The sequence below is a fragment of the Parasteatoda tepidariorum genome, chromosome 1 (genome assembly GCF_982258835.1).
Source record: "Parasteatoda tepidariorum strain Cologne lab strain chromosome 1, Ptep-v5.0, whole genome shotgun sequence".
Lineage (NCBI taxonomy): Eukaryota > Metazoa > Arthropoda > Arachnida > Araneae > Theridiidae > Parasteatoda > Parasteatoda tepidariorum.
In genome coordinates, this window is record NC_141755.1 from 12,423,476 (window position 1) to 12,436,625 (window position 13,150).

General features: G+C 30.3%; 1 protein-coding gene across 1 annotated transcript in view; it reads right to left on the minus strand.

Annotated features, from left to right (window-relative positions):
• The window catches only part of Nup54 (nuclear pore complex protein Nup54), a 44,595-nt gene extending 41,310 nt beyond the window's left edge, over nucleotides 1-3,285 (minus strand). Inside the window, exon 1 of the mRNA XM_087159341.1 lies at nucleotides 2,989-3,285. The gene's annotated coding sequence lies outside the window, so the exon portion shown is untranslated. The remainder of the gene's footprint in view (nucleotides 1-2,988) is intronic.
• Between the last annotated feature and the right edge of the window lie 9,865 nt (nucleotides 3,286-13,150).

Consider the following 13,150-nt stretch of genomic DNA (forward strand, 5'->3'; position numbering starts at 1 on the left):
TTTGTCGTGAACAGACTGCCCATTTCATGAAGCATGAAGAATAGGATGAAGAATAATTTAAATTTTCTTGACATTTCCTTTTTAATCGATGCAATACCTGTTCTTGCTCCAAAGTTTTTTTTTTTTTTTTTTTTTTTTCTTTTTACAAAGGCCCATCGCATTTCTCAAACGATATTAAATACACCCTCCCATATTTGTCGACCCCTCACCCCGCTAGCATTTTTCTTAGTCTCACAATGTCGTTTCGGTCCCGTCGGAAAAAGAGAGTTATACGTCTACCTTCCGAACAATAAAGCAGACGATAAAAGTTGAGAAAAAAAATAATAAAATAAAAATTAAAAAAAGTTCTAAATGCTTTGCAGATCGGACTCAGGTCTAGCGGCGGATTATGATTGGTTGGGAACACTTAAGTGCGTTCCATATGATGTCTGAAAGTTCTAAGCGTGAGAAGGAATGTTTGGTCACTTACCAGTTGATGTTATCACAATTCTTGAGAATGTTTGTTTTTCATTCGCAAATATGTTTCTTTAAATTTTGAATTCTTTGTTTACTTTAACATTCATATTTTGAGTGTTTCGTGCTTATTTTTTTTCACTTCGGTCGATATTTTTCTTTTTTTTTTTGTAGAAGTTACGAAGCTTCGGCCACGAAACATGACAATACTTTTTGTCGTTTAATGATAAGATGTTAAAAGAAGTACTTTTATAAATATGACCGTTCAATTAGGGGCATAAAGATACTTAATGCGCAATTAAAATTTTTTTTTTTTATATCCTATATGTAAATTGTGTTGTACATTGTTGTCAAAAAATTGGTATATAAGCAAATCAGGGAGTAATGCTCTCACTAACTAAAATGAAAACAAACATCTTAAAATAACCTTTTCTGTATGAAATGAACTAAATATAATATGAAATATTGTACAAGGTGTCTCTAGTGCAGAAAATTAAAAAAAAAAGTTGATTTTACTCTCAATATTTTTGTTTAATCTAAAAGGATTTGTTTTGATTCTGCATAGAACAAAACGTCTGGTAAATACTTCTTCATTTTTCCTTACTATAATTTTGATGAGTTTTTCAATCCAGGTTTAGTAAGTATGTGGTTCGTAAGGTTCGTCTAGGTTTAGTAAGTATGTCGTAAGTATTTGTACTGATTTGAGTGACCGGGCCATTTAAGCAAATATGTTAAGCAACACAATGTAGTAGATCAAATGTGCTATATCATATATAAATACAACATATTTTACGAATAAATATTAAAAACTTCAATATTAAATAAACGTTATTTTATTTGGTATTTAAATTTCTCGTGCTTTTTTTATACATAAAGATTTTAAAATATGAATTTACCTGCGAAAATTATGTAATATTTATCTGACTACTGGAGATGAATACAGAACAGCAGCTTTTGTATTTTTTAGAAGTATGGTCAAAGCAACCAGAATATGGTTAAATTTTCCGTGTTTCTGTCTTTATGGAAACACCAAAAATCGATGTAATTTATACAAAAGACCTTTTGGTAAAACTAGCAATAAAATATGGCTTTTATTACCATGCTGTTAGGTAGAAAATGTGGCAAAATTAGGCAATTTTAAGCAAAAGTCAGCAATTTTAACAGTGCAGTAAACACTTGTTAACTTAGTTTATCGCTGGTGAGCTTTTTTCCTATCTAAGCTGTAAGTTAAATTCTACCAACCTTAAAAATTATTAAAAAAATATGCATTTGTAAATGCACAAATGCTTGGACTAAACTGAACTAAATCAGTAGCTTAACTGTTATTAAATACGTACTACATTGGGTAAATAAAATTACTACATCTGCATGTTCAGAACAATATCTAACTATAAATAATATAATTAAAAGCCTAGTGAAAGAAGATATCTAAATAACTTGAAAGTAAGGAAGATCTGAAGTCATGAAATCTAATTAATGTTAAATAAGGAAATAATTCTTCTTGATAAACGGTAAATATATTTATGATGAAAATAAATTAATAGCTCAGAAAAGAAAGATATAAAATGAAACAAAAATTATAAATATAAGTAACATACTGTTGACCTGTAAATGTTGAGTTTTTGACTGTTAGAAATACATGTAACAAGTTTGTTACTTTCCCAAAAATCACTGGATCCGAGGTCAATGATCCCGAGTAATCATGAGAGTGTTCCTTAAAATATTAAAGGAATGTAGAAAAAAGTAATATTGGTTTATATACAATAATGTTTTTAGTTAAACCGAAAATAGAAAAAAATTCTTATTATGTATCCATATCTAAAACAATTTTTATCTTATATACAATTCCATTATAATTTATGCAAACACACACGTTCAACTTCTGTGTAATGTCTTGTGGCAAAATATCAATTAAATTGAATCCAAAAGTTTCCTGATTTCCAAAGAAATTGCAACTGAAAGTTTAAATTCAAGTTTTTGATTTAATGTGAAGTGAAAATATGTGAAAAATATTAAAATGTCATAAATATGTGAAAAATATTATGTTTAGCATTTTAATAATTCGTTGTTATGAAATACCACTGACTTTTTTCTGTGTTAAGGAAAAAATCCTTGAACGGCTCACTTTCAACCAATAATTGTTTTTTTTTTCTTCCAAATTTGCACTTATTTAGTATAAAAGAAACAGTTACTTATCATTGATGTTTCTTTGATTTACAAAATCAATTATTGATAAATTTTTGAACATGAGTGTAAAAAAATTTTTTTCAAACTACATTTTTTGGATTTTATTTTTCGGTACAAGTATAATTCCGATAATCTAACAGATTTTTTCAGTAATTATTAGACTGTTTTATTTTATAATTAAAAATTGGCAAGATATACTATTTTCTATAATACTAGTAATTCGTTTATACATTAATTCATAAATTGAAAAATACTGGTAAAAAAAAAAAGAATATGGGTGAAATAATAATTCACAAAAGTATACTACTATTTCTATAATTCAAACAATCAAATACAAACACAATTTACCATTAATTGCCAAAATAATCCAATATCAGGTAATTAGAAATTATGCAAAAATGAATTGTTCTCCTATGAATAGAAGTTCAAAACCCTCCTCTATGCAAATAAACTTTACATTGTCAGGGTCATGTGGCAGATCAGATAAAATCTACACAATTCACTACTTCAAATTTTGATTCATAATTTATATTCAGGCTCATACCATCTTTCTAACTACTTTCCACTTTTCACACGAGCTCCCTCATTCCATACACAATAACGCACACGTCCGAAGCATTGTGTTTCGATCCTCTTCTTTGTACTATTCATCCCAGTTTTTTTTATTTTTTTTATTATTCATATTAACCGAGTTCAAGATGGGTATTGTCGTACTCCACTCCCACCAAAGGCTAGAGCGTGGGAAGTGAGGGCAAAGATGGCTATTAAAATTTCTAGGGTGGTTATTATTTTTATATTTAGCACTTCGGGCATAGCTTTCCGTTTGTGTGGCACTAAATTAAAATACGATAGAATCATGTATTTTGTTTTGTGAATCGCTGGTTATCAAAGGCAAATTAACGGCAAATATAATGGCAATGAAATTTTAAATTAATAATCTATCTAATATTAATAAATAGCTTATACCCTATCAAGCTCCATTAAGAATCGTGCAGCCACGACTGGCTAGCAGGAGAATTGAGTTTCAGTTGACTAATTAAAGCGTTCCTCAGAAGAGGGCGCTGTTACGATATTAGAAAAATAACGAAAGTTCCAAGTAAGATCGAATATTTTGCATGCCGTTTAATAATAAAATGAGAGTAGATCTAACGTGAAATATAATAGCTATACAGTGATGCTTTAAATTTAAAAATTTGTAAAAGAAACCAACTCGAGGTGAGTAATTCAAATGGTGCTAGAAACTATGTCTGACACTGAAATAGAAGAGCGTGGGAGATGCAGAAGCAAAGAAGGAGGGCGTCCGGATTGGATGTACAGTTTACTGACGCAAGAATCAGAATTAGATTACTTAGCCAAAAGTAAATGTATCGGTGCAAATATATTATTCTCTTTAGAATTTCAAAGCGAGTCAAATCTTTCAACTTCCAAAAATAATTTGAAGGAGGTTATTGCTGGCATGTATTAAATAATTCATTGATGTAATACAGTATAACAATATGGTAAAGAAACCTAAAATATAAAACCAAAATGTGAGGTAGAATCAACGGTTTTATTTCTGTTACTTTTTGGTTATGGTTTGTAATGATATCTGTAGAAATCGGATATGTAAATGTAGAAAGAAAGCCTAGAGAGCTGATAGCAGCTATACTGCGCCAAACTCAAGGTAAATCATATACAAATATATACATTATTGCGATGTTAAATGGCATTGATATGCTAATAAAAAATTCTTCACATGCTCATAAAATTAGGAATCACATTTAAAGAACTATGTTGACTACTGAAAGGGTTGCTACTCTGACCATTGGTATACTTGTGCACAAAATGAAAAACCAAACACCTTAGTTAACTTTTGATCTGGTCATCGTATTCTCACGTACAAGGTAGCATGTATTAGTTGTTAATATATTAATAGAGTTTAAAAAATGCTTAAATTGTAAGGTACGCATTTTTAGTGTCTCGATCTTGCTTTTATTTGCTTTTGACGTATATTTATATCATGAACAAATTATACTGAGATAGTTTTAAAAGTTCTTTTTCCAATAAATTTTATTGAACCAAGACTGCAAAGGATGAATTTCTGTTGATGCTCAGAATTTTTCTTCTTCATTTTTTAAAGAATATTAATTATAAACGATAACGCCTTTTCTTATTTATTCTTCCATTAGTTTAAAAGATTAATAGTGAAAGTTGCCCATATAAATATGTATTTAATTCGATATAGAAAAAATTTAAGAACAATTAAAATTAAGAAAATTAAAGAAAATTTAGAAAAATTTAATTGAGGAATTGAAACATTTAATTTAAATCTTAATTTACTATACAAAATGTACATTTTGTAATTTTTTTAAAATTTTTTCCCCTTTAAAAACAAAAATAATAACGTTTCCGATCAAGGAGAAAAGTCTAAATTTAAAGCAACCTTCTACAGTCGATATAGCGTTCAAAGTGTGGGAAATAAATATAACTTTGCAACGCTTTCAAGGTAAAAATTGCTGTTTTTGCATAATTTATAACTTCACAACCCAGTGGTTAGAGAATAGGACTCCGGTCCAGAAGGGCCGAAGTTCGATCCGCGACTGAGCTAATATCCACCGACTACATGCGATATAAGTGCTCGTAATATATGAGGCATCGAAACTCCTGTGGTCGGTCGCTGACAAGTACCATCGGTACAGATAACTGGAAAAAATTTCAGACCGCTTCACATCTATGTCTAAAATGACAAAGTTGCCTCAAGAATGACAGGTGCTGCCATCTTTTCGTGATGTTCTGAACTATGATTTACTTTCACGTTAGCGGTGCTCTCTTGTCAAATAAAAGATGCTCAATTCCTGACTTAGTTTGCAAGGACAATGGCTGGCGAGCTCGGTTTGCCCACGTATCATTAGAAATAAAAACAAAATAATTTTGAAAAAGACAAAATAAGATTTTTTAACCTAAAAAATTATGTGAACAGTTCGATTGGCGATCACTTTGAGTACCTACCCTTGAAAAACAATTTTATATTTTTCGCGAAATTCGTAAAAACAAATGTCAGTGGTTTCCCTTGCTTAGATGAAAGGGAGATAGGAGATTGACTCCATTAATGCCCCTATTGTTGTTAAAAAGGTAAGCAATAAATGTCATTTAGATGTCCATTGTCAGGTCACCCTCAGCGTCCGGAATCATACGTGTAACAGGATGTGCACTTGTTCACTGTCTATTGCATCACCGGCACTGCTCTTGATCCCGTATCTATGACGCTTATTAGATGAGCAAAAATTTTAATATTAAAATATTCAACAAGAAGGATACGGTGGATTTTGGATTAGATACTAAAAAGGAAATGATTCGCTTTTGAATCGAACTTGATTCGTTGAAAATTAAATACGAAATAAATGAGAATTATCTTATCAACTTTCACACGCGATAGCTTTTGATCTTATCGGATTTTCACGAACTAAGTTACACCTTTAACGGTCTAAGAGACACACCTTAAATATGCTTATTTATTAGTGCAAAAAATTATTTAAATCAGGCAAAAGAAAACTTACTTCCACTGAATAAAAATACTTCTTTGAGGGATATAGATTCTAGGGGAATATCGGCGAATTCGAAAAATTCGTCTTAATAGTTTAGTTAGGAAAGCAGACGAAAATTCGGACCCTAAAATGTTTATTTTTGGTCATTGTCTTATTTAATTATACGTATGCCGTATGAGAAATGCCACACTTATAATACCTGACTTCATTCTTAGGTCAGATTTCATATTATATAGCTTTAAGATATTGTGAATATCATACACTTTTATCCAAAAGTAATGATATAATCAGTTTTGTTTTTGTGGTTTACTTGAAAGCGAAAACTTATTTTACTTAAAGTTGAGTAAAGATAGAAACAACATTTGTTAGAAATGTGCCCTAAATTAATATTAAATGCCACATAGAAATTTACGTAAGTTTAACTATAGACATGTTTTACAAAAAATACACCCGGCAGAAAAGTCTTTTGTCAGAGAAATTGTGCCAAACCGTTTTTGTATGAAACTTTCGTGGAAATACTCCAAAAATGAGGCATTATTTGAAGGTATCATGCTGGATGGACAAAAGACTATGATGTTTTTGAAAAAGGTACTGAGACTGGTATGAGCATGTGCTCTTGCAGACTTATTTTTGGAGAAATATTTTTTCGTTAGGACTTCAATTGGTTCTGATTTCATTTTAATGGAATAAACGCACTGTCACATAGACCTCACTATGGTTTTGCCAGCCTGATCTCCAGAGCTGAATCCAATCGATAATGTTTGGGACTATCTTCGCAGATTAGTTACTGTTTCCCACCTGCACTCTATGTAACGCACATTTCTACACACATGCAAGATCTCTTAAATACGATATCTAAGAAGCTAACAAGTTAAATCACTTGTGTGTACACTTTATAAATATTCGGATATAATTACGGTAAAAAGTACCGGCACTCAGGGTGCCGGTACATTTTACCGTCAAATCCCTTTTTCCCAGAATGTGTTACGGGACAAAAAATCTGATATACCGCAATTTTTACGGTAATAATTAAAACAAAATCACTGAATAACTCTAATTAAAAAAATATCACTGTAAAATTCACAATATAATATTTTACGGTAAAATTGAATTTACGGATGATGCATCCAAAGTTCCGGTACTATATACCAAAATCTGATCCAGATGGAATTTTTCGCAATGTAGAATTGTATATAGTGAATCAGTATAATAATGGCTAATGGCTTCATTGCCAGTAACCAAAACGTCTAAAGGTACGTATTTAAAGTAAAGAGAAAAGTAATGCTGTAAATTAAGTTCGACGCAAAAATAAAACTGTTAAAAAATGCTGCAATTTCTTTAAATCGTGGATCTCACGTTTATTTGAAGAGAATAGCTCTCCTTTACAGGATATACTGATTGATGATATCGGATTTATAAGATATATTTTATGCTGCCTGATTACAACCGACTCATAAGATATATTTTATGATGCCAGATTACAATTGACTCATAAGATATATTTTATGATGCCAGATTACAATTGACTCATAAGATATATTTTATGCTGCCTGATTACAACCGACTCATAAGATATATTTTATGCTGCCTGATTACAACCGACTCATAAGATATATTTTATGATGCCAGATTACAATTGACTCATAAGATATATTTTAAACTGTCTAATGACAACAGGTTATATTTTATAATCTAGGATGACAACAAACTTACAGGATTTATTTTATTACGCTAACGGCGAACATATAGGATCAATTTTATGCCTAATGATAACTGACTTTTACTGAACGCATTTTATAATGCCTGATTACAATAGATTCATAGGATATATTTTAAAGCAGGGGTGTCAAACTAAAAGCCTAACTTGGACCAAATAAACAATGCTTAACTTTAGGTGGGCCACAAAAAGAAATCAATGTTCATCGAAGCAAATATTTTTATTTTGTACATTGTAGTAAACATATAAAAAGTTAAATTATTGTTTGATACTTGATATCTCTTCTCTGCTACTATCTTTCCTATTTCAGGAGTAAATTTTATTGGCTGAGACTATGTTCAAAATTGACCCAACGTGAGCGTTATCAATACGGTTTCGGACAAGAGATTTATTTCCATTCACAACAGAAAATAATTGCTCGCACTGATAAGTACTTCCAAACATGGAAATAATTTCATATGCGAATTTTCGAGCATTTTTAAACCTTGCCGGTAAATATTTGTAAAATTCAGGAGCACCCACTTCAATAAATTTTGTCTTCAAATTTGAGTCGCACTCAATCTCAATCACTTCCATTAGCATATTACTGGGTACGGAGTCTATATTTATTGAGAAAATCGAAGAAAAGAAAATTTGTCTTCCAAAGGATTAAAATCTTTAAACCCTGTTTCAAATTATGTTCTAAGATTTGAAATTTTTTCTGCGTATTTTTGATACCATGCAGTATCCCTGGAACGGCAGGTGCCGCAAGCCAATTAGAATTTTACAATTTGAAATGATCCGTATGGTTTATAAATAAAATACATTATAATTTTATATACTAGTTTCCTTTCTAATTCACATTTCTATTTTATTTTTACCTTGCGTCGGATATACTGACTGGGCCGTAAAAAGTTTCATCTCGGGCCGCATACTGCCCCCGGGCCTCGAGTTTGACACCCCTGTTTTAAAGTGTGTAATGACAACCGGTAATCTTTTATAATTTAGAATACCAACAGACCCGTAGGACTTATTTCAAAATGCAAACAGCAAATATATAGGGTCAATTTTATGTCGAATGATAACAGACTTATACTGATCGTATATTATAATATCTAATTACAACCGACTCGTGGGATACATTTTAAAGTGTCTAATGACAACAGGTTATATTTTATAACCTTAGGATGACAACAGACTTGTAGGATTTATTTTATAACGCAAACAGGAAGCATATAGAATCAATTTTATGTCTAATGATAAGCAGACTTATTACCAAATGCATTTTAAAATGTCTTATAAGAATAACGTCTGATATCTATTATAGAAAACCATTTGGCAGCTTGCAGCCTTGTTTTAAGAAAATGAATTATAGAATTATCTCTCGGTTCGGCAAAAGTGCCTTAAAAGATGAAGTATTATACGCTTCACTGCGTTCAGTAATTAAAAGATTATGATACGAATTCTCCGTTAAAACACTAGACCTGAGCCATTTTTCCTGAGTCATTTCACTTTTGAAACTGTATTTCAATAAAAATCAGACAAATTCACGTGTTTGCCTTGTGGCGTTTTGCATCACGAAGGAAAGCGAAAACTACGTCAACAAGTATGGCACAATCTCACGAACAGGCATTGTCCATCTAAAAAATAAATAAATCATATAATCGTAATTGGATATGCCTGAATAGATATCGCTGGTATAGTGTGAAGAGCTGGTAATAGTTACGACATATTTCCGCTAAATTATGTTCCTTTTTTAATTTTTAAATTACTATTATTGTCCTTTTTCAGTAAGGATTGGTGGAAGAAAGTGTATCCGGTTCTTAACTCAATTTCCTGTTTGCGTTTCACTATTTTTCTTTCTTTTTAATTAAATACTTTTATTGGTTGTTTGAAAAACTTTTGTATTTCTTTTTTTATTAAAAAAAAATACCTTTCATGAGTGGAAAAATAGAGAAACCCAAGTAAACCGCACCTGAAACAGGTTAATTGTACTGAACTTTTATTATAAATGCTTTATTTTTTAAAAAAAAGTGTTTCGTCAGTCTTGTGATGAGGTCATATTTGCTAAAATTTGCATATAAAATCATCATAAACAGTAAGAGAGGATTTTGTTGAACCTCAAAGGGCCTGTGAATTGGCTATTTACATTTCTTTTTAATTTGAAAAAAAAAATTGCTACCTGATTATTAAGGCTGCCATCTCAGGTGTATTTAACACAAAGTTACAAATAATATTTTTCAGTCGTGACTTGATTTGAACCTGAGGTCGCCAACTATATTCACCTCAAAGACGCCTATATATTATCTTGTGTTTTGAAGTTATTAAATGGTGTATATTAACTTCCTAAAATCACAGAAAATATGACAAAAAATACACAACACCTATCATGACATTCAACAAGAATCTACAAATGTTTTCTTTTAAAACTATGTGACTCGTGAGCAATAAAAGGTTATAGATTGTTGCTACAAAATAGACGCAATTTAAATAAATTTGCAAGGATTCTTGCCCAGGAAATCACTTGGTTAAATGTTTTAGACAAAAATTTTATACAATAATGTTGTTCCTTCTTATGTTTTATGTTTGAATGAAATGATTCTTATATTATTTATTAAAAAAGTGTTTTTCCCCTTTTTAAACCTTTGCGTGATAAAGCCTTAAAGCACAGATGTAAAAAACCGCAATAAAACCTTGAATAAAACTTAGAGATTGGGCAATACTATGCTTTCCTTCAGACATCTGAGATTGCAATATATTTATTTTTATCTGCATCATGATTGGTCGACAAGAAGATTTATTTTATTTTTACAATGTATACTGACCGAAAAACTTCAGAAGCAGAATGAGTCATTAAGTGTACAATTTTTGGCGCAAAAGCCATTGAAAAGCTTCCGAATGAATGATTTTTTTTATAGAAATTTTGCGCAAGAGCACTGAAAGACATTCAATTTAGTAATGATTTTCAGCTCAATAGCTTACTGAAAAAACATTCGAGTTATCTAGCTTGAAAATTGGCGTTAGAGGCATTAAAGAACATTAGAGTTATTCAATTTGGAAGTTTTGGCTCAAGGGCCTGAGAAAAACGTTTGAGTTATTTAGTTTAGAAAAGCTGCTCGAAAGCCATTAAAAATCTTAAATTTATTTAATCTCGAAATTTTGCTCAAGAGCATTGTGAAATATACAAATAATTTAGTCAAGAATTTTCGGCGTGATAGCCACTGGAAAATATTCAAGTTATCTTGGAAAGTTTTGGCGCTAGGTGTGTTAAAATACATTCGAGTTATTTAATCTAGAATTTTCGGCGTGAGGGTCTTAAAAAAAGCATTAAGTTATTCAGTCTAGAATTTTTGCGTCAGAGCCATTAAAAGAATCTTCGAATTATTTAGTCTAGAATTTTGGCGAAAGAACTATTTAGCATCAGTTCAAGCTGATATTTGTCACAAATTCATATTTGATCAATCAATTTTCTTCGCCTAAATGCTGACGTGTGTCACAATTAGTTTTTCGTCATTTGAATTTTTGTAATTTGACAGTCTGTCGCCCAAAACCTCATTATCGGAGGTGTCAGTTTTGATCATTAAACGACAAACTTATCGCCCTGTGATTAAGTTTAAAAGAAGTACTGCCCAATTGACCTTCAGAGCGTTATTTTGTGCCATTTACCATTTCTTGTTAGACAACGAATTTTTTTCTTTTTTAACAGTTTCTTTTTTTTTTTAAAAAAAGGAGTCATATTTAAATTTTATTTATGCTGTTTAAATAACATCGATGAAAATTTATAATTAGATGTCACGAGATTATATGAATTTCTCTAAACTATGCGCATCTAATGATAATTGAGGCTAATATTTTATGAAATTAAACTTAGGCAATTTTTAGCATTATATGTCTAAGTTTTAGAAAGTATATCTTAATTGTTTGTACAAAAGGGTTAAAGCAAGTTTCTGGTCATGTAAAACTTCAATGCTTTTTTTTTTTTTTTTTTTTTTAAAGGTTAGAAAATGTTTTCTTTTATTTAAATATTCGTTTTTCTTGTTAAAAAAAAGTTACAAATGATAGACAAGCTCGTAAATTTTTATACAAAACAAGGTTTATGTTCAAGAAAAATTAATTTAGGTTTGTGCCAAGTTTAAGCTAACAGTAAATGTACCAATTTATAAAATGTACCAATGGCCATGGTTTTTTCCTTTATCCTAAAACAGAAAAACTATATAAGAAATTTTAAAAGCATTTTTCCCTATTTTATTACGGAATAATTTCCACGTCATCAATGACTAGACAATGTTTTGTCAAAATGAAGTCTATACTCGAGAAAACATATGTCAGTAGGAGCCACATTCGAATAAAAAAGAAATTTAAAGACTTATGTAAAATAACAATAAACATAGCTATTATCTTTATTCTTAAAAGAAAAAAAAAATCCTGTAAAAGCAGATTTTTCTATTATAGTTTTATGGACTAGTTTCAATGCCATCAATGGAGCTCCTCAATTTTTATGTCGAAATAGACGAAATAAATTCTATGCAAAAAGAAAGACACGTCGGCTGGCGCCCGATTTTCTAGATTTTTCTTTTCTTTCTCTCTCTCTCTCTGCAGGATAAAATAGGGTTACACAGTCAGGTAATGCTAATTTATCTCAAAACTTCCTTTAGCATTTTAGTAAAACTATGAACACAATTCACCGCCCATAGATTTCAATGATAGATTTATTGAAAGGATTACTGTTTAGTTATTCTGATTTTACCTCACAGTGTTTTTTCTCTTCTTCCCAAAGTGTACAAGCATAAATAAAGGAATTCAATGGGAATATGGTTTATTTCACTTCTTGTAGAACTGATTTCTTTTATTTGAATTTTTCTCTATACAATCATGTAATTAGAAACATGTTTAATTTATTCAGGGGGATTTAAAAATAACAGGTGGTGTTGAAACATTTTCTTAGGGAAAATATTACATAGTTGAATGCTACAGACATTCATTTTTTACTATGGGAAAGCACTTTTTGGAAACAAAAAAGTTCACATGAAGTAAGTTACAAAAAAATAATAATCAAATAAAATTCGTTAGATTTTAAAATCGTACATCTTTTTGAAGAAAACTAGTACGTTACACTGAATATCACAAGCACTTATGTTAGATCATAGGAAACCAGTTCATCTAAAAAGTTCTAAGATAAATTAAGCAAAGTAAATGAAAAATAAAATAAAATTAGAAATAATAAAATTAGAAATAATAAAATTATTTGATTTTAAAATTTTACATCAACTGGGGAAAACTTCTAAATTTT